General features: G+C 38.2%; 1 long non-coding RNA gene across 2 annotated transcripts in view; it reads left to right on the top strand.

Moving 5' to 3' along the window:
• The window catches only part of LOC131420524 (uncharacterized), a 102,800-nt gene that overhangs the window by 27,438 nt on the left and 54,157 nt on the right, over positions 1-21,205 (top strand). For both annotated transcript variants that reach the window (XR_009223558.1, XR_009223557.1), the window contains 2 exons: positions 484-698; positions 17,434-17,518. This is a non-coding gene — a long non-coding RNA (uncharacterized LOC131420524). The remainder of the gene's footprint in view (positions 1-483; positions 699-17,433; positions 17,519-21,205) is intronic.

Raw genomic sequence — 21,205 nt, 5'->3', positions numbered from 1 at the left:
AAGAAAATAAGCCAAATTTTCTTGTTATTTTTTGGTTAAGGTGGGAGGTGCACTTTTCGGGGAAAACAATTAAAAGTAATATAAAACTCTACAGTGTCAAAGTAAGATGATCTTTTTATGCAAATATTACCTTGCAGTTTTTAACCATCTGTTCTTAATTGTACTTGTAGCAGACTATCCTCATATTCTAAGAGACATATTGTGAATGCTAAGGTACATGCCTAAGAAAGCCCAAGAAAGTAGGGATCAACATCATGTATTTTAAAAGAAATTAGTTAAAGGAAAAATTTCACCCGTGTTTGTGCATGAAAAATGGAACTGAATTGAAAAGAAGGAGATAAATTTTCTATTTCAGTAGTGGAAACAAAGATAAACCATGATGATTCTGTTTGGGGACCCACGTATATGCATGTCATGTAGTAAGACACAATTGCTTCCATAGCCATAAACTATTTCTATTTCTTCCTTTTTGTTATGAATTAGGATTTATTGTTCTCCAGGGACCCCAGAGATTTTGAAGGAAGATAATATAAAGATGGATAAACCATATTCTCTATCCCATCTGTACTTGAAGAAGTCAATATATTTTTGATGTAAAAAATTGGTTGTAGCTTGGTGATGAAGACACTATGGCTTGCAAAGGAAGACTCCCTGAAAACTCACAGAATGAGTTTTGACTTTTGGCATACTGGTAAAGGGTGAGTAACACGCTGGGACAACAGTTAGTCAACAGCATTTCAGGAGCACACATCAAGTGTGCCATACTGAAAAGGATGTAGTACTAGTTCCAATTTTGGGGCATGTGATTTCCGTATATATGTAGGACAGATTTATAGATTGACAGAGAAATATCATTAGGATTGTTGGTTTGACTGCAGAGAAGCAGCATAAATGAACCTCTGTCCAAGTGGGAATTTGTTCTGCTGCGTTTTTTCTCCTTTTCTAACTCAGCAAAATCACATGAAAACCATAGAGCTGGAAAGGACCTTGGAGATCCAATGTCCGCATTTTAGAAATTAAATGGAGTGGTTGATTCAGGATGGGAAACCCGAACTGTGGTACAATTGTGATTTTAGTATACTGCACAGAACTTGTACCCTGTTATGCTTGCAAAAATAGCAATTTGTTTCACACTGCATTACTAAAATAACTCTTCAAAATTTGTTATTATTTCTTAAGGCTTAGAATGATTGTTTGTTTTGTATTAGGCAGACTTGATGGTTCTTCTCACAAAGACAAAGAACTTATGACTGAGTCTTCTTCCTGTATGTTTTATAAGGTGATCGGAGGTTATTAACGGGCATATTGCGAGACCAGTAGCTTGCTTTGTGTCGGGGTGAGAGGATGAAATGTGGTTGTGTAATAGCTGTGTGTTGGTAATGACTCCAGATTTCAAGGTAAACCATCTGGATTATAGTCCCACCTCTGCATTAATTAACTCTGTGTTCTGGGTCTTAATTTCCTTATCTGATCAAAGAAAGTTTCAGTTAAATAATCTCTAAGGTCCCCACAAGCTGAAATATTGTAATATTATAGATCAGGAAAAAGTTAGAGAAACTTTAGTCTATACTTGTTACAGGGCTGTTATGGGATAAAGATTTGAAGAAGTCTAAGTCTACTTTATCACAATTCACCAAACAATTGCCCAACTCTTAATTTTACACTGGCTTTTGGATTTTCTTATTCACAAAGTTGTTGTCCAATTTGAACTGTCAACCAGTAAGAAGTGAGTGCATCTACCTTTATATATGCATTACAACCACACTGAAGTCTTGATTCCACTAAGGAAAATGCTGGAACTCCTATGCTTGTCTGACTTTGCATATGTCATTTCCCCTGTCTACCATCCCTTCTATCCCGTTTTGGCCTTGACCTGGCAAACTCCTACTTATCCTTTAAGATCCAACTCAAATGTCATCTCCTTGAGAAGCCTCCCATAACCATCTTGGTTGTCAGTCAAACCAATATTTCTTGTTCACCTACTATGTGCAAAACATTCTCTCAGTAGATGAGGATGGTCACAGCTCCAGCTCTCATAGCTTAGTAAGGAAGATTGACATCAAGTAAAAATGAATAATAATGACAAGAATGCAAAGTGATGTGAAGGAAAAGCACTGAGTGCTCTTGGAGGGTCCACTGGAGGAAACTAAACTTAGGCAGAATTATTGGCTCTCTCCTCTGGGTTCCCACAGCACTTTATTGCATGTCTCTACCGTGACACTAATTATGTTGCATTCTTACCAGTATTATCGGTTAATGTATCTATCTCCTCTTCTAAACTTGTGTTGTCCAATATGGTAGCCCCTAGCCACATGTGACCTTTTAAATTTAAAGTAATTAAAATAAAATAAAATAAAATAAAATAAAATAAAAATTCAGGGGCCGGCCTGGTGGTGTAGCAGTTAAGTTTGCACTCTCCGCTTCAGTGGCCCTGGGTTCACAGGTTTGGATCCCGGGCATGGACCGTCGCACTGCTTATCAAGCCGTGCTGTGGCAGTGTCACATACAAAGTAGAGGAAGATGGGCATGGATGTTAGCCCAGGGTCAATCTTCCTCAGCAAAAAGAGGAGGATTGGCAACGGATGTTAGCTCAGGGCTCACCTTCCTCACACACACACACATACACACACACACACAAAATAAATAAATAAAAAATTCAGTTCCTCAGTCACACTAGCCACATTTCAAGTAGTCACATGTTGCTAGTGGCTGCCATATTGGACAATGCAGATAAAGAATATTTCTATCAATGCAGAAAGTTCTATCGAACAGTGCTGCTCTAGACTGTGAATTCCTCAATGTCGAATATTGTGTTTCATTCATCTTTGTATCCCGAGGACCTGGAACAGTTATTTATGTAGCAGGAACTCAATATGGATTTATTTATTTACTTATTCAAAAAATATTTGTGTACATGCCTGTTATATGCCAGGTACAATTCTAGCTGCTGAGAGTAAAGCAGGGAACAGAAAATAGTTCCTGCTCTCATGCAGCTGACCTTTGAGTGGGGTTGAGGGGAACTGGACAATCAACAAATCAAGAAGTAAATTTATAATATATCAGATGGCGATGAGTTCTATGGAGAAAAATAGAACAAGTTAAGTTACATAGGAAGTAGCAGGAGAAGGGGTGAAGGGTGGATGGATTGGGCAGGAAAGGCCTCACTGCAGGGATGAGTCACTCAGAGGGAGCAACAAGCACAGTGTCCTGAGGCAGGAGTGTGTTTGGCCTGTTCCAGGAACAGCAAGGAGGCTGGCTTTCCTGGAGCTGAGCAAGTACCGCAGAGAGTCATAGAAACAAGGATAGTGGAAAGCAGAGGAGGGAGCAGGGCCTTTGGCTTTTACTCTGAGTGAGACGGGAAAAGATGAGAATTGCTGACAAGATAAGTGAAGGGGTTGGACTTTTTTTTTGGTGAGGAAGGTTGTCCCTGACCTAACATCCCAATCTTCCTCCATTTTGTATATGGGATGCCTCCACAGCGTGGCTTGATGAGCGGTGCATAGATCCGAGCCCGGGATCTGAACCTGCAAACCCCGGGCTGCCAAAGTGGAGCACGCAAACTTAACCACTATGCCACTGGGCCAGTCCCTGGACTTAAATGTTTTAAATGTGATCAGTCTCGCTGCTGTGTTGAGAATAGACTGAAGGGAGTAAAGCCAGAGACAAGTTACAGGATCTTAGGCAAGAGAAAATAATGGCTTGAATGGATGGTATCATGAAGGTGGTGAGAAGTGCACATATTTTGATTGTAGAGGAGGCAGGATATGCTGACGGATTGGATGGTAAGTGTGAAGGAAAGAAAGGAGTCAAGGATGACTCCCAACATTTTGGCAGAATGGACTTTGCATCGACTGAAGTGAAGAAGACTCTGGAAGTTGCAGATTGGGTAGGAAAATCAGGAATTTGGTTTTGGACATATTAAGTTGAAATGTCTGTTGGGCATGAGTTAGATATTTGTGTCTGAAGTCCAGGGGAGAGGTCTGGCTAGAGGTATAATGCTTGTTGACTACATGACTAGACGAATGAGTGAATGAGACATTATTATCTTAACATAGTAATTCTGAATGTGAAGCTGCAGCACTTAGTCCTGGGGAGCAATTTGCATACGGACAAGAGAAAAATAAAAAAGGAAGCCTTAGAATCTGAGCAGGCAATAAATGTATAGCCCAACAAGTAAGATGAATTCATTCGCGCTTGCAATTATTATTTGAGCAGGGGGTTTTAGGGTTTTTAAATCCAAAATTTCCTCCTGTTCAGATGATGGGGCAGAATGTATTAGTTTCCTGTGGTTGTTATAGCAAATTACTACAAAGTCAGTGGCTTTCAACAACACAAATTTATTGTCTTACAGTTCTGGAGGTCAGAAGTCTGAAATGAGTCTCAGGCTAAAATCAAGGTGTGGGCAGGGCTGTGTTCCTTTCCAGAGGCTCCAGGGAGGAATTCGTCTTTCTCACATCGTGTCACTGTGACTCTGACTCTCCTGCTCCCTCTTTCCCTTATAAGGACCCTTGTAATTACATCAAGCCCACCTGGATAATCCAGGATAATCTCCTCATGTCAAGGTAGTTAATTAGCGACCTTAATTCCATCTGGAACCTTAATTCCCTCTTGCCATGTAACATAACATATTCACAAATTCTGGGATTAGAATGTGGATACCTATGGGGGAGGTGATGTCTTGAGTCTGTTCATTCTTTTAGTACCAAAAGATCAATATATAAGAATAAAAGCAATTTAGAAGATGTCTAGAGTATAAACAAGCTCCAATTAGACATCCTTTCAATCACTTTTATTATTGTATATTGATCTTTTGGCACTAAAAGCCAAAAGCATTGAGAAAAGCTAAGTAAAAGAGGCACTTGAACAGGAGACCACATTTATACAAAATTGTGCACATGTTCCGCTTTCAGTTAATATTAGGAATATTTATGGTATGTGTAAAAACAAAGTCAGACCTAAGAATATTGTGCTGGAGGGTGTATGTGTGTGAATGTGTATGTGTGTGTTTGTGTCATCATTCCATATAAACCTTTTTATTGGTTGTAAATCTTATATAAAATCATATAAAATAAATAATGGAGTTTGTTGTATGCTACTCTCAGGATTTACTTTTTTGGCTTTTATGTATACCTTAGATTTACAAGGACTATATTTTCTGAATTTATAGTCTGTAAAATTCAAATACCTTTATGGGTCATAGGATAGAACATTTGAAGTTGAGATTATCCTGGGGTAACTATTTAATTGGTTCAAGAACTATGGAATCTTATTCTGAAATGTCTCTCCCAGCTATTCTCGCCAACATTCTCATGGGCACCTTTTCAACCCAGGCCAGGACCACTGTAACAGCTTTCTAGTTGGCCTTACTGAGGTGATTCTGGAGGCAGAGAGTGCAGTGGTTAAGAGAGAGGGTTCTGGAATCAAATGATCAGAGTTCTGTCTTATTTTGACTATGTACCAGATGGATGGCTGTTGACAAGTAACCTTACCTCTATAAACCTCAGTTTTCTTTCCTGTAAAATGGTGATAGTACTGATCTCATAGAGCTGTCAGGAGGTTTATATTAAATTAAGGAGTAAATGAACTTGTCAAGTTCAAGGAATAGAAAGGCCAGTGACTGGGAACGTGGGAGGTAAGCAGCAGAGGTAAAGTCTGAGAGACTGGCAGGAACAAGACCATGTAGGGCTCTGAAGGCCTTGGCTATTTTAGGAGGAGTCCAGATTGGAGGCAAGGAGAGCATTGTCTGAATTAAGGCTATGGATATGAAAAAGTGATGCTGGGTCTTAGAAATATAAAGAAGTAGCACCTGTAAGACTTGGTGGTCTTCCGGGTGTTGGGGGAGGCAAAGGAGGAGAGTAAGTGAGAGATAGAAGTTTAGGAGGAATCTCACATTTCTGACTTGGGTGGCATCATTCTCTGAGACATGTAATATAGGAGGACAAGGGAACAATGAGTGCAGTTATGGATAGGAATTTAAGGTTCCTACAAGATATGCAATTGCAGATGTACGTATAAAGATGGATATGTGGATTTGGATCTTAGCAGAGAGTTTGGGCTAGAGGTATAGGTTTGAGAGTCCAGCATATAATATATTACTGACAGAAGACAAGTTTGGAAAGAGTTTTGAGAGGGAGAGAGGAAGGCATTCGACTTATGGCAAAAAAGTAGAAAAATCTGGCATCTCTCTCTCCTTAACTTTCTTTCTTCTTACTGCCCTGCTCAAAACACATAGAAAATGGTTATAGGAAATTCACCCAAAGGCCCAGAGAAGTAGCTAGGGTGCTGCCCAAGGTTCTGGGAGGAATAAAAAAAGATTTCCATGAAAACTGAAGTCATAAGCCTATGCCACATGTAGATTTGAGGTCCGTATTTACTCTACTTATATTGTGTGGGAATCCTAAATGAAGAAATTTATAAGCATACCTTGTTTTATTGTGCTTCATTTTATTGTGCTTTGCAGATATTGCATTTTTTTACAAACTGAAGATTTGTGGTAACCCTGTCTCAATCAAGTCTATCAGTGCCCTTTTCCCAACAGCATTTGCTCACTTCAAATTTCTTTGGTAATTTTCACAATATTTCAAACTTTTTCATTACTATTATATTTGTTATGGTGATCTGCGATCAGTGGTCTTTGATGTTACTATTGTAATTGTTTTGGGGCGCCACGAATTGTGCCCATATAAGGCAATAAACTTAATTGATACATGTGTGTGTTCTGACTGTGCCACCGACTGGTTGTTTTCTCATCTTTCTCCCTCTCCTCCAGCCTCCCTATTCCCTGAGACACAACAATATTACAATTAGGCCAGTCAATAACCCTACAATGATCTCTAAGTGTTCAAGTGAAAGGAAGAGTCTCGCGTCTCTTTAAATCAAAAGCTAGACATGATTAAGCTTATTGAGGAAGGCACGTCAAAAGCTGAGACTAGCTGAAAGCTAGGCCTCTTCTGCCAAACAATTAGCCAAGTTGTGAATGCAAAGGAAAAGTTCTTTCTGGAAATTAAAAGTGCTACTCCAGTGAACACACGAATGATAAGAAAGCAAAACAGCCTTATTGCTGATATGGAGATAGTTTTAGTGGTCTGGATAGAAGGTCAAACCAGCCACAACATTCTCTTAAGCCAAAGCCTAATCCAGAGTAAGGCCCTAAATCTCTTCAATTCTACGAAGGCTGAGAGAGGTGAGGAACCTGCGGAAGAAAAGTTTGAAGCTAGCAGAGGTTAGTTCATGAGGTTTAAGGAAAGAAACCATCTCCACAACATAAAAGTGCAAGGCGAAGCAGCAAGTGCTGATGTAGAAGCTGCAGCAAGTTACCCAGAAGATCTAACTGATTAATGAAGATGGCTACACTAAACAACAGATTTTCAATGTAGATGGAACAGCCTTATATTGGAAAAAGATGCCATCTAGAACTTTCGTAGCTAGAGAGGAGAAGTCAACAGCAGGCTTCAAAGCTTCAAAGGACAGTCTGACTCTCTTGTTAGAAGTCAATGCCGCTTGTGACTTTAAGTTGAAGCCAATGCTCATTTACCATTGTGAAAATCCTAGGCCCTTAAGAATTATGCTAAATCTACTCTGCCTGTGTTCTAAAAGTGGAAAAACAAAGCCTGGATCACAGCACATCTCTGTACAACATGGTTTACTGAATATTTTAAGCCCATTGTTGAGAACTACTGCTCAGAAAAAAGATTCCTTTCAAAATATTACTGTTCATTGACAATCCACCTGGTTACTCTGATGAAGATGTACAATGAGATTAATGTTGTTTTCATGCCTGCTAACACAGCATCCATTCTGCAGCCCATGGATCTAGAAGGAATTCCGACTTTCAAGTCTTATTGTTTAAGAAATACATTTCAAAAGGCTACAGCTGCCATAGGTAGTGATTCTTCTGATGGATCTGGGCAAAGTAAATTGAAAACCTTCTGGAAATGATTCACCATTCTAGATGCCATTAAGAACATTCGTGATTCATGGGAAGAGGCCAAAATATCAAAATTAACAAGAGTTTGGAAGAAGTTGATTCCAACCCTCATGGATGACTTTGAGGGGTTCAAGACTTCAGCAGAGGAAGTAATTGCAGTTGTGGTGGAAATAGCAAGAGAACTAGAATTAGAAGTGGACCCTGAAGATGTGACTGAATTGGTGCAATCTCATAATAAAACTTGAACAAATGAGGAGTTGCTTCTTATGGATGAGCAAAGAAAGTGGTTTCTTGGGATGGAAACTACTGCTAGTGAAGATGCTGTGAAGATTGTTGAAATGACAACGAAGGATTTAGAATATTAGATAAACTTAGTTGATAAAGCAGCAGCAAGTTTGAGACGATTGACTCCAATTTTGAAAGAGGTTCTACTGTGGGTAAAATGCTATCAAACTGCATTGCATGCTACAGAGAAGTCATTTGTGAAAGGAAGAGTCAATTGATACGGCAAAGTTCCTTGTTGAGTTATATTAAGAAATTGTCACAGCCACCCCAACCTTCAGCAACTACCGCCCTGATCAGTCAGCAAACATCAAGAGGAAAGTGAGAACCTCCATCAGCAAAAAAATTATGACTCACCGAAGGCTCAAATGATGGTTAGCATTTTTTAGCAATAAAGCATTCTTTAACGAAGGTATGTACATTGTTTTTTTAGACATGATGCTGTTAAACACTTAATAGACTACAGTATAGTGTAAACATAACTTTTATATGCACTGGGAAACCAGAAAATTTGCGACTTACTTTATTGCGATATTTGCTTCATTGCAGTGGTCTGGAACCAAACCTGAAATATCTCCAAGGTATGCCTGTATATAAAAATTGAGAGATGACCAGTGAAACCCCTGAAGATCTGACAGGAATAAGTATAAAACTTCCCTAAAAGGATACTTAACTCTAAGGAAATTTTCACAGAAAAGCTATTCCTTTATGTGTAGATGAATTCAAAATAAACATTTACGAACCCTAAGAGGAAATGATTCACCACAAGAGAAAATCAGTTGTGCCAGTGCTATGGACTGAATGTTTGTGTCCCCTGCCAATTTGTATGTTGAAGCTCTAATCCCCAACATGATGGGATGTGGAGGTGGGGCTTTTGGGAGGTAATTATGTCGTAAGTGTGGATGATCTCTCTCTTCAGCATGTGAGGAAAGAAGAAGAAGATGGCTATCTACAAACCAGGAAATGGGCTGTCACCAGAACCAGCCACGCTGGCACCTTGATCTTGGACTTCCAGGCTCCACATCTGTGAGAAACAAATTTCTGTTGTTTAAGCCACCCAGTCTATGGTATTTGTCATAGCAGCCTGAACTTATTAGGACTGTCAGTTACCAACTTACTGATTCTCAGATCCAAATCTACCTCTTGTTGCCCTGATTTTTGATAATGGAGCTAGACCCTTTGCCAGCTGGTATGACGTTAGGCTTGTCAGTAGAGAGTGCTGGAGGGGCCCTGCAAGGCACAGTGGAGGAGGGGGCTTCTCTTCCCAGTTCTTGTGTCTTTGTCCTTTCTCCTCAGGACCAGCTACATGTGGTGTGTGGGAGACCCAGTGGAATTCACCCTCCAGTGAGTTTCTCTGACACTCCAGTGGGCATTTTTTTGCATGCCAACTCTGACCTGCCCATACCCCAGCAAGTAGCTTCCTGTAGACCAGCTCTGGCCCACAGTACCCCAGCAAATGTTGCTGGCACCTCAGTGGGCAGTTTCCTGTGGGGCAGCTCTGACCCACATCATGTCAGAAAACCCTGCCACCCAGTAGGCTGTAATCACACTCTGTCCAAGGCTGAGATCTGAATCTCAGCCTTGATGGGGTGGGGGTGGGAGTGGTGGGGGTCCTTTTCCAAATTTGTTTCTTCCTTGAGTACCTACCCTCAACCCTAGAGGTACCAGCTGTTTTCTAAATTTGCAATTTTTTTGTGTTCTTTAGAGTTTACTTTTATCCCATTTTATGGTTAATCACTTTTTTTTTTTTTTTTTTTTTTTTTGTGAGGAGATCAGCCCTGAGCTAACATCCACCAATCCTCCTCTTTTTTTGCTGAGGAAGATGGCCCTGGGCTAACATCCGTGCCCATCTTCCTCCACTTTATATGGGACGCCGCCACAGCATGGCCTACCAAGCAGTGCGTCGGTGCGCGCCCGGGATCCGAACCAGCGAACCCCGGGCCGCCGCAGCGGAGCGCGCGCACTTAACCGCTTGCGCCACCGGGCCGGCCCCTATGGTTAATCACTTTTACTAGTTAATAATTCTTTTTATTAAATTGTCCTGGGTGGATCCTGACTGATATATTAGCAGACACAATAAGCGGAAAAATAAGTACCTGAAGAACAGGAGATAAATAAATAATCTGAAAGTGATTATAAAATAAGTATGCATAAAATGAACAAAGTATTAAAAGAAGTAATAAAAACTGTAAAGAAATAGTAGGGCTTTATGAAAAAAGAATATAATACACAAATTGGAAAAGAATTAAATAAAACATTTCAAAATTACAAAAAATAGTCATTAATTTAGACTTAAATTGGTGGATCAAACATCTGGTTAGACTCTGCTTAAGAGAGAATTGATGACTTTAAAGATAGCCCTGAGGAAATTACCCATTTTCAAATGGGCAACAAAGAGATAAGAAGTGAAAAATTAAAAAGAAAGGAAGTACAATAGAATGCAATAGAATGGGTGCAGTCAAATTAGGTGATCCAATATACATCTAATAGGAATGTTCTTTCTTTCTCTCTCTATATCATCTATATTTACATATAGCTATATAAATATATAGATATATTTCCAGGGAAAGAAAATAGAATGGGTGAAGAGGCAATATTTGAATAGAGACTAGCTTAGAACTTTTCAGAACTGAATAAATACCAGCAGGGTTTATTCTAGGATCACAGGGATGATTTAACTTTATAAAATCTAATGTAATTTGCTTTGGGGGAGGAAGAAATTTTTAAGTTTTTCCGGCTGGTCTAAGAATTAAATTGACATGAGGCAGAATAACAGAAGAAAGGCAAACAATGTTTAATAACATGTATACATGGGAGAAAACCAAGAAAACTGAGTAACTCGGCAAAATGGCCAAAGCCACCACTTTAAATATTATCTTTAGCTAAAGACAAAAGGGAATGTTGGGGGTAGTGGTTTGGGACTTCAAAGAGAGAAAGGCAATTCACATGGAGATGGAAAAGCAAATGTTTGGTAAATAAATGTTTGCCTTACATCGCAGAGACAACGGGACATGGAGAGCACTTGGATCAAATGGGCCTTGCTATCTTCCTCCCTGTCTACCGCACCTTGTTCATATTATACTATGGTTATCTCTGGTGATAGCTCCTTCCTGGAACAGGCTTTCTATCTTAAATCTTTTTGGCAGTTAGGGGGAAGGTCAAAGTTTCTTCCTGAGTCTTTTGTTGTTAAAAATAATCAAGCCAAAGAGACTTTTTGGGGTGGCAAATTCTGCTCCCCTACATTACCGTATCAACAGAGAAAAAATGCGCTTGTCTCAGGTTAACAAATCTTAGAAAGCTATGAATTAAAGGGAACTTCATTAAAATAAAAGGGTGCCTACCTAAAACTTAATGTGAACCTCACATTTAATGGTGAAAGATTAGAAGCATTCTCTTCAAGTCAGGCATAATTTAGGATGTGTGCTGTGACTACTTCTATTTAGCATTGTGTTGGAGGTCCTAGCCAGCTCAATATGGAATGGAAAATAAACAAGAAGTATGAGGAAGGGAAAAATAAGAAACCAAATTGTTGGTATCACAGATGATATGATTATATACATATGAAATTCAAGAGAATCTACCTACAAATTAGTAAAAGTAGCCAGTGAGTTCATCAAGGTTGTTATCTACAAAAACTGTGTACAAAAATTTAATAGTACTTGTATGCAACAGATATGATCGGCTTAAATATATAATTTTAAAATATCCCGTTCTTCTAGCCACAAAACTACAAAACATGAGATTAAATTTAACATAATGTATACATAACTTTTATAGAAAAATTTATACAATTTTATTGAAGAACATAAGAATATCTAAATAAATGGAGAGTTATACCATAAATTTTGACGGGCAAGCTTAGTACCTTAAAATTTTGACTGTCCCTCAAATAATCCAAAAAGTCAAAGCTAGTTTAATCTGGCTTAAATTTAATTTAATATTTCTGAGAATATTAGTTAACATTCTATTATTTCTGAGAATTTCATAATATTAATTTAAGATTTCCTGGAAATCTTAAATTTTCTCAGAACTTGACAAACTGTTTCAAACATTTGTATGGATGAATAAGGGCCAAGGATAGCCAAAGGAAAAAATTTGGAGAAGGTTAAAGAGAATGAACTGACACTATCATTTATCAAGAGTTGTTATAAAAGCATAGTAATTAAAATGTGTTGTATTGGCAGAAGGATGTACAAATATATTGATGTAACAGAACAGGGAAACTAGAAACACCATGTGTGTATATGACAAATGAACATGTGAGAGAAGTTGCTTTCAAGTCAGTGCAGAAAAATAAAATAATAGATGACAGTGAGATAACTGACTAATCATACAGGAAAAATCAATTTGTAAGCCTATCTCACACCATAGAAAAAATAAATGCTAAATGGATTAAAAATGTCAATTTGAATTGAAAAATATAAAAAAAATTAAAGAATATAACTTTACGATGTTGGAAGCTGGAGAAAGAGCTCTTACACAAGACTCAAGAGCACAAACCTTAAAAAGATTGATAACTTCAGGTATTTAAAATAAAAAAGATCCGTACAAAAAAATACCATAAAATGAAAAGTCTCATACTTGAAGAAAATATTTGTAACCTAAGCAACTAATAAAGGATTAGTAAACAAAATACATATTAAATAAAATCCTAAAAGCAATAAGAAAACATTTCAGTAGAGAATGGACAAAGGATATGAAGAGTCAATTAATAGAAGACGACATCCTTAAGGCCAATAAGTATATAAAAAGTTGCAAAACTTCACTGGTCATTAGGGGAGATGCAACTTAAAACAAAATGGGACATTTTGCAACCAGTAAATAGGCAAAAAACATAAGGGAACGTAGAAACTCGCAAAAACTACTGGTGTTAGGATACATTGGTGCGTCTACTTTGGAGAGTAATGTAATAACATCTATGGAGTTGAAAATGCGTATACTCTGTAAGACAGCAATTCTACTTTTAAATTATATATCCTGGTTGAATTCTCAAATGAGGAAGTATCTTCAAAAATGTTGGTGCAGCATCGTTGTATTAGCAAAAATTAAGATAATTTTTTAAGAATAGGAAAATGGATAAATTAAGCAGAATTTAATAGAATACTAAAAATTAAAAATGTAAATTGGAAGGGTACATATCAGTGTCTGTAGTGATTCTCCTAGGGAGGGAAGGAACAGTATCTCTGAAACTTTATTTGTATCTGCCACATTTTATGTTTCAAATATCTGAGGCAAATATTGCCAAATATTGACATTTGTTAAATTGAGGGGACAGGTGCTTTGTGTTTTGTCATATTATTATTTGTACTTTTCTATATGTTTGAAATGTGTTTTCTATATGTTTAGTTTATAGTTAAAACTAAAATATTTATTTAAATGAAGGCAATAGTAAGAAATGTTAAGGTCTTTTGCCTAATCCTTATTGTGACCCATAGCATAAATTTGAGATTGTTGCTATCATTTTAGATGGAGTCTTTAGTCTTAGAATTAAGAGAAGATATCTGACTAATAATAATAAAAGAACAGCCCTGAGCTAACATCCATGCTAATCCTCCTCTTTTTGCTGAGGAAGACCGGCTCTGAGCTACCGTCTATTGCCAATCCTCCTCCTTTTGTTTCCCCAAAGCCCCAGTAGATAGTTGTATGTCATAGTTGCACATCCTTCTAGTTGCTGTATGTGGGATGCGGCCTCAGCATGGCCAGACAAGCGGTGCGTCGGTGCGCGCCCGGGATCCGAACCCAGGCCACTGGTAGCAGAGCGTGCGCACTTAACCGCTAAGCCACGGGGCCAGCCCAAGAAGGAATTCTTAATCTTGGTTTCCTTAGTGCTGTCTTCTAATCAACTAAGCTAACTGTCCACAAGTGACAACATTTATAAACAAAGAGCATTGTTTGCTTGATGAGTTTGGACGTAGTCACAAGATTAGGATAAGGAATAGCTGTATTGCTTGTGCAGCCTAGAGCAACAAGATTCGGTTAACATTGCTAATCAATTTGACATGAAAAATGTTGCATATTATAAAACATTTGGGCTATTAATATCTTGGTATCAAATTTAATTGAATTAATTTCTGAGATGCAATTTTTGTTGAAAGAAAAGTAGTAACAAATGATTTGTTTTAATTTAATTTTTATAAAACAACTATGTGTATAGAGTTGAAAAAATGGTAGACTTGAATGTAATTTGAGAACTTTGAAAAGAAGAAAAAAATCTCTTTCCTGTATTTACAGATATTCAGAATTCAGAAATTCCATTTTACCTGTAAGAGTTAGGTTTCTAAAATCCTCATGGTGGGAGAGTTTCTTAAAGTTTTACTTATTGTTTGGTTAGGGGATGAAAGGACCTAGAGGAAAAATAGGATAGGAAGAGCAAGATTTAGAGAGGAAAGGTATTAAAGCTTATATATATATGTGTGTGTATGTATTTATGCATATAAATGTATATATGTATAATTTACATAGATACTAAAATATAAAATAGCAATTACAGTAGATAACAAGAATATTGATGATATTATTCATATTTTATTTGAGTAATAATAGCAAAAATCTCATTAGTTCTTATTTATCTTTGATTTCCAGTTGACTTCTGAAGGTGCAGGTAATGTATTGTTTATGAAGAAGGGAATGGTTGGGAGACACAGGGATGGTTCAACATCCGCAAATCAATCAACGTGATACATCACATCAACAAAACAAAGAATAAAAACCATGTGATCATCTCAAGAGACGCAGAGAAGGCATTTGACAAGATACAACATCCATTTGTGATAAAAACTCTCAATAAAATGGGAATAGAAGGAAAGTACCTCAACATAATAAAGGCCATATATGACAAACCCACAGCCAACATCATACTCAACGGGGAAAGACTGAAAGCCATTCCTCTGAGAACAGGAATGAGGCAGGGCTGCCCACTCTCACCACTCCTGTTCAGCATAGTACTGGAGGTTTTGGCCAGAGCAATTAGGCAAGAAAAAGGAATAAAAGGAATCCAAATAGGTAACGAAGAAGTGAAACTCTCACTATTTGCAGATGACATGATTGTATATATAGAAAACCCTAAAGAATCTGTTGGAAAACTATTAGAAACAATCAACAACTACAGCAAAGTTGCAGAGTACAAAATCAATCTACAAAAATCAGTTGCATTTCTATATGCTAATAATGAACTAACAGAAAGAGAGCTCAAAAAGATAATACCATTTACAATTGCATCAAAAAGAATAAAATACCTAGGAATAAATCTTACCAAGGAGGTGAAGGACCTATACAATGAGAACTACAAGACATTATTGAGGGAAATCCACGATGACATAAAGAAATGGAAAGATATCCCATGCACGTGGATTGGAAGAATAAACATAGTTAAAATGTCTATATTACCTAAAGCAATCTACAGATTCAATGCAATCCCAATCAGAATCCCAATGACATTCTTCACAGAAATAGAAAAAAGAATACTAAAATTTATATGGGGCAACAAAAGACCCCGAATAGCTAAAGAAATCCTAAAGAAAAAGAACAAAGCAGGAGGCATCACAATCCCTGACTTCAAAACATACTACAAAGCAATAGTAATCAAAACAGCATGGTACTGGTACAAAAACAGACACACAGATCAATGGAACAGAATTGAAAGCCCAGAAATAAAACCACACATATACGGACAGCTAATTTTCGACAAAGGTGCTAAGAACATGCAATGGAGAAAGGAAAGTCTCTTCAATAAATGGTGTTGGGAAAACTGGACAGCCACATGCAAAAGAATGAAAGTGGACCATGTGCTATCGCCATTCACAAAAATTAACTCAAAATGGATCAAAGACCTGAAGGTGAGACCTGAAACTATAAAACTCATAGAAGAAAATATAGGCAACACACTATTTGACATTGGTTTTAAAGGAATCTTTTCGGATGACATGCCTACCCAGACTAGGGAAACTAAAGAAAAAATAAACAAGTGGGACTTTATCAGATTAAAGAGCTTTTATAAGACAAATGAAACCAGAATCAAGATGAACAAACAACCAACCAGCTGGGAGAGAATATTTGCAAAACATACATCTGACAAGGGGTTGATCTCCATAATATATAAAGAACTCACACAATTGAACAACAAAAAAACAAACAACCCGATCAAAAAATGGGCAGAGGAAATGAACAGACACTTCTCCAAGGAAGATGTACAGATGGCCAATAGGCACATGAAAAGATGCTCAACATCACTAATCATCAGGGAAATGCAAATCAAAACAACACTAAGATACCACCTCACGCCCGTTAGAATGGCTATAATCACCAAGACAAAAAACAACAAATGTTGGAGAGGATGTGGAGAAACAGGAACCCTCATACACAGCTGGTGGGAATGCAAATTGGTGCAGCCTCTATGGAAAACGGTATGGAGATTCCTCAAAGAATTAAAAATAGAGATGCCCTATGATCCAGCCATCCCACTACTGGGAATCTATCCAACGCACCTGAAATCAACAATCCAAAGAGGCTTATGCACCCCTATGTTCATTACAGCATTATTCACCATAGCCAAGAAGTGGAAGCAACCTAAGTGTCCCTCGACTAGATGATTGGATTAAGAAAATGTGGTATATATATATATATACAATGGAATACTACTCAGCCATAAAAAAAGACAAAATCGTCCCATTTGCAACAACATGGATGGGCCTGGCGCGTATTATGTTAAGTGAAATAAGCCAGAAAGAGAAAGACAAACACTGTATGATCTCACTCATATGTGGAATATAAACCAACACATGGACAGAGAAAACTAGACTGTGGTTACCAGGGGCAGTGGGGGTGGGAGGTGGGCACAAGGGGTGAAGGGAGTCATATATATGGTGATGGACAAACAAAAATGCACAACCCAAAATTTCACAATGTTAGAAACCATTAAAACATCAATTAAAAAAAAAAAAAAAGAAGGGAATGGTTGGGAGAGGGAGAGAGCTGGCTTCTCTTACTCAAATCTTTGATTCTTCACACTCTCATTCAAGTTGAAGTTTGAGTTTAGTTTAATTGTGGCTTTGGGGGACTTTGATACTAAGCATGGTTAAATGCCACTGTTTAATGATTCAGACCCTCTAGAAAGTACTTTCTGCAAGTAACTTTTGATTGTAGAAAGTATGATCTTTTGGGAAGTTTGTGTTGCATTGTTTTTAGAGTTTGCAAGTCCTTCTAATTCTTCCGTCCTTGTTCCTCAGAAGCAGCAATGTAAAGAAGAAGAGAGGCAAGAGGGATCTTTCCCTGCTCAGAGCCGATGCTATGGTTCTTGATCATCTGATTGAGGTTAGTTACAGGAATGGCCCAGCAATTCCCTTCTATTAGAACTGGAATCGTCGTGTTTGCTGAAAATATTGAGGGAATGAAATTCCTTTGTACTCAGATTTCGTGTAAAGGGAACTCCTGGTTGGGGAGGGAGAAGTCTAAACATATCTGACTGCATTAAACCATGGAATTATAGAATCCTATGTTATTAAAGCTGGAAGAAACCTTAGAAGTTTTCTAGTTTAACCTTTTCATTTTTCATCTATTGTAGGAATATTTAAAGCTGTGTTTAAAGGCACAATTGACTCAACTCTTTTCTAATTTATCTTGACAGTCATAACAGTCAAACCAATTGTGTGTAGAAAGAGACACAGAGACAATTTCAAGTGGAGTATTAACCTCTTGATACATTATTTTAAATATCAGTCATAAAAAAGCCAAAGTTTAGAAGCCCAGCTTATGGCTTATGTCATCCTGCGTATTTTAAATGTACCATAGTTGAAATTTAAATGCCAAATTGTCTAGATATCACACACTGCCAAATATGCCTTAAATAGACAAGGACTATGCTATTTATAACCTACAGAACACCATGAAAAACCTCATTTTCCTAAGTGTAAAGTGTGGAAGCTAGGATGAAAGAGAGTGTTTCACTTGATTTACAGGCTTTAAGAGATTAAAAATAAGGCACTCCAAACCAAGACCTGGCTTCCAACATTTGGCGAGTATTTGTTTGACTGCATGAACTGTCTCTGTGCAAAAATTGCCTCATTATGGTTAGAATGCTTTTTCAAAGTGTTCTCAAAAATTGTCTTCACAAGGTGGGGAAATCATCAAGATGAATTTTTAAAAGTCTACGCAGGAGAAAAATGGAGAGAAACCTCTGGAGGCTGTATATATGAGGCAAAATAGGGTGTGCAGGAAACACAGAAGTCCTTTTAGGCTTCTAGGTCACTTGCACACTTTCTTCTGGCAGAGAGCAAGATGAGATTGAACGTGCCAGGATTTTATTAGGGGAGATGCCTGTGAAAGGATATAGAGAGGGGTCAGATAAGGCTGGGAAAATCATCAGACCATGGGGCATGCCTGACTCTGAGTCAGAGGGAGAGAAGGTTGGCTAAAAGCATCCTGGAGTGCTGTGCAGTCTAAGGAAGGTTTGTCGAGGCCTTGGGCCCAAGTTGGACAACAAAGGGGTCTCATGTCTCCCAGGAACCAGGAACCCATCCACTGGAGTAGCCTTGCTGCACACTGTCAATGGCAGTCAACTGCCTGTGGGAGGTACAGCTTTGGGGCAAAGGCTCAGAAGGATTTCCTAGAACAGCAGCTGCAGCCCTGGATGAATTTCACTCCCTGTAATAGGGTGTCTGCAATGTGGGTCTCATGGCTGCTACATCGACCCACGGGCAAGATTATGAAATAGGCAGTTTCATCGCATTCTCTCTACCTTTTTCTCTCTACTACATCTCCTTTTCCTTTATAGGGTGTTGCTTCTTCTCTACTTTTCTTAGTCATTTAGTAGAGCCTTTGAAATACCTCTGCTCCTGGAAAATGCTTTGCTCCTGGAAAAGATCTGTTATTCACAGTAGGGCAAAATTCCACGTTCTTCAAATATTTGCTTTTGTATCCCCTAAAAGAGTTTAAAAAAAGATGTATACGTCCACAAATTTTTGGTTTGGAGTGCCTTATTTTTAATATTTTGAAGACTATAAATCAAGTGAAACACTCTCTTTCGTCCTAGCTTCTGCACTTTACACTTAGGAAAATGAGGCTTTTCATGGTGTTCTGTAGGCTATAAATAGCATAGTCCTTTTCTATTTAAGGCATATTTGGGAGTATGTGATATCTAGATAATTTGGCATTTAAATTTCAACTACGGTGCATTTAAAATATGCAAGGTAACATAATAAAAAAATGATGTACACATTCACAAATCTTGATGTAGACATCTACAAATTTTCTCCCATAATGCCTCCGTGAATCATGGTGGTGACACTCTGTCCTAAGAATCCATAATGAGGTACACTTTCATTGCTCACTATATTATACGAGAGATCCAGGGAGGCTGCAATGACTGAGGGAGGATCCAGATAGCAAGGCTGCAGTGGATCAAGGTCCCAGATAAGTTGGAGGGCACCTTTAGTGGAGATCCACCATCTTCTGTTATCCCACTTACCCTACATGCCTCATAGGAGACCCACTGAGGACGGTGACGTCTAGGGGAGCTAAGGCTTAATTTAATTGACTCTGGGGCCCTGGTAAGTGCTACCTAGCTAGCCCCCACTCAGCTGTTAGGGCACATATGGCACAATAAAGGCTTGTTGAGTATTAAGTAACACAGAACTTAATCAATTGCCCTTCCTCTTAGATAATATCCTCTCTCAACTCTTGAACTTTACTGGTATCTCAAGAAGTTTATTTGCTGCAGATTGGCTGTTCTTTTCAATTTTAGGCTCATTTCCCCCAACAGGCAAACTGTTGCACTTTGCACTCACTAATATGATTTGTCTGTCCTTAACTGTGACCCAGGGAGGAGTGGATTGTTTCTAATGTGCTCAAAGCATTCCTAATTTCCTTGAAGTGAGTGACCGTGTGCAACTTCCTGGTTGAATTCTGGTGGGGAAATATGTTACTGACCATGGTGGAAATCTGAAATTTGCAGCAAATTGCGGACTTAGAACAGGGAGAAACCGCATGCAGAGAAGATGCCCCATTTTCCCCCAGACACCCTTATTCAAATCTCATTCAAGTCGTTCCTTCCTGCTCTTGTATACTGGTTGTGGTTTATACAGAATACAATTCAGTCATCTGTGTTTTCATCTGTGGCTCAAGGACATCTTGGCATTTCCTCCTATTTTTGACTAATGCAGCTTATTGCTGCTACTAAGTTTATAACTATGCTTTTGTTTGGGAAATGATCTGATTTTTCAATAGAGTAGGACTCAGTGCCACTAATATACTTTAAAATAACATTTTAAAATTGCCTTTTTCCCTCTACTTAGACATTTAGTTGCTTTCCCAACATACAATTTTTTATGGATGAGATTTCCATTTAACACCACGATTTAGATTAAATTACTTTCTTCAAATCACATTGCTCCCATAGTCTACTTAGTTTTCTAATTCCCATATGCTCCACTATTGCCGAAGCAACTTCATCTATATAATGTGACTGAAGAGGCAGCCGTCATTCACAACATGGCACAATCTGTTAAAGTGGTAAATATTACCCATTTCTATTATTAGAGCTGAAATGGAATTTTCTCTTGCTGCATTTTCAAGATGTGACATAATTAGATAGCAAGCATGGAAAAGTCGGAAATAGTGGAAACTAACGGTTGTCATCAGTACCAGGGAAGCTTGAATTCAGTCTGCCTTGCCTGGCTCCTGACTCGTTCACACAATGCCCCCAGGCCATCTCATTCTCTGTTTGAATTATATGGTGCTATGTGAGCTTTGCAGGTAGTGGGGTAAGGAAGTGTGAAGCAAGGTTTCCAATTCTATATTGGTTTTCAGACTGAATGAGAACAGGGAAATTCTCACTTGATGTTTCATTCTCTTCAGCCTGCATCCTACAGACACACCTTCCCAGCTCTGAGAAGTAGCTGAGTAGCTTTTCACTCTACCTAGAGAGGCTCCTGACTTCTCCCTTCTTTACTACAAATTAGAGTTGTAAAAACCAAAACAAAACAACTGTCCTTGTTGCAGAAT

Source organism: Diceros bicornis, chromosome 23 (genome assembly GCF_020826845.1).
Source record: "Diceros bicornis minor isolate mBicDic1 chromosome 23, mDicBic1.mat.cur, whole genome shotgun sequence".
Classification (NCBI taxonomy): domain Eukaryota; kingdom Metazoa; phylum Chordata; class Mammalia; order Perissodactyla; family Rhinocerotidae; genus Diceros; species Diceros bicornis.
This window is presented reverse-complemented; position numbering and strand designations above follow the sequence as displayed.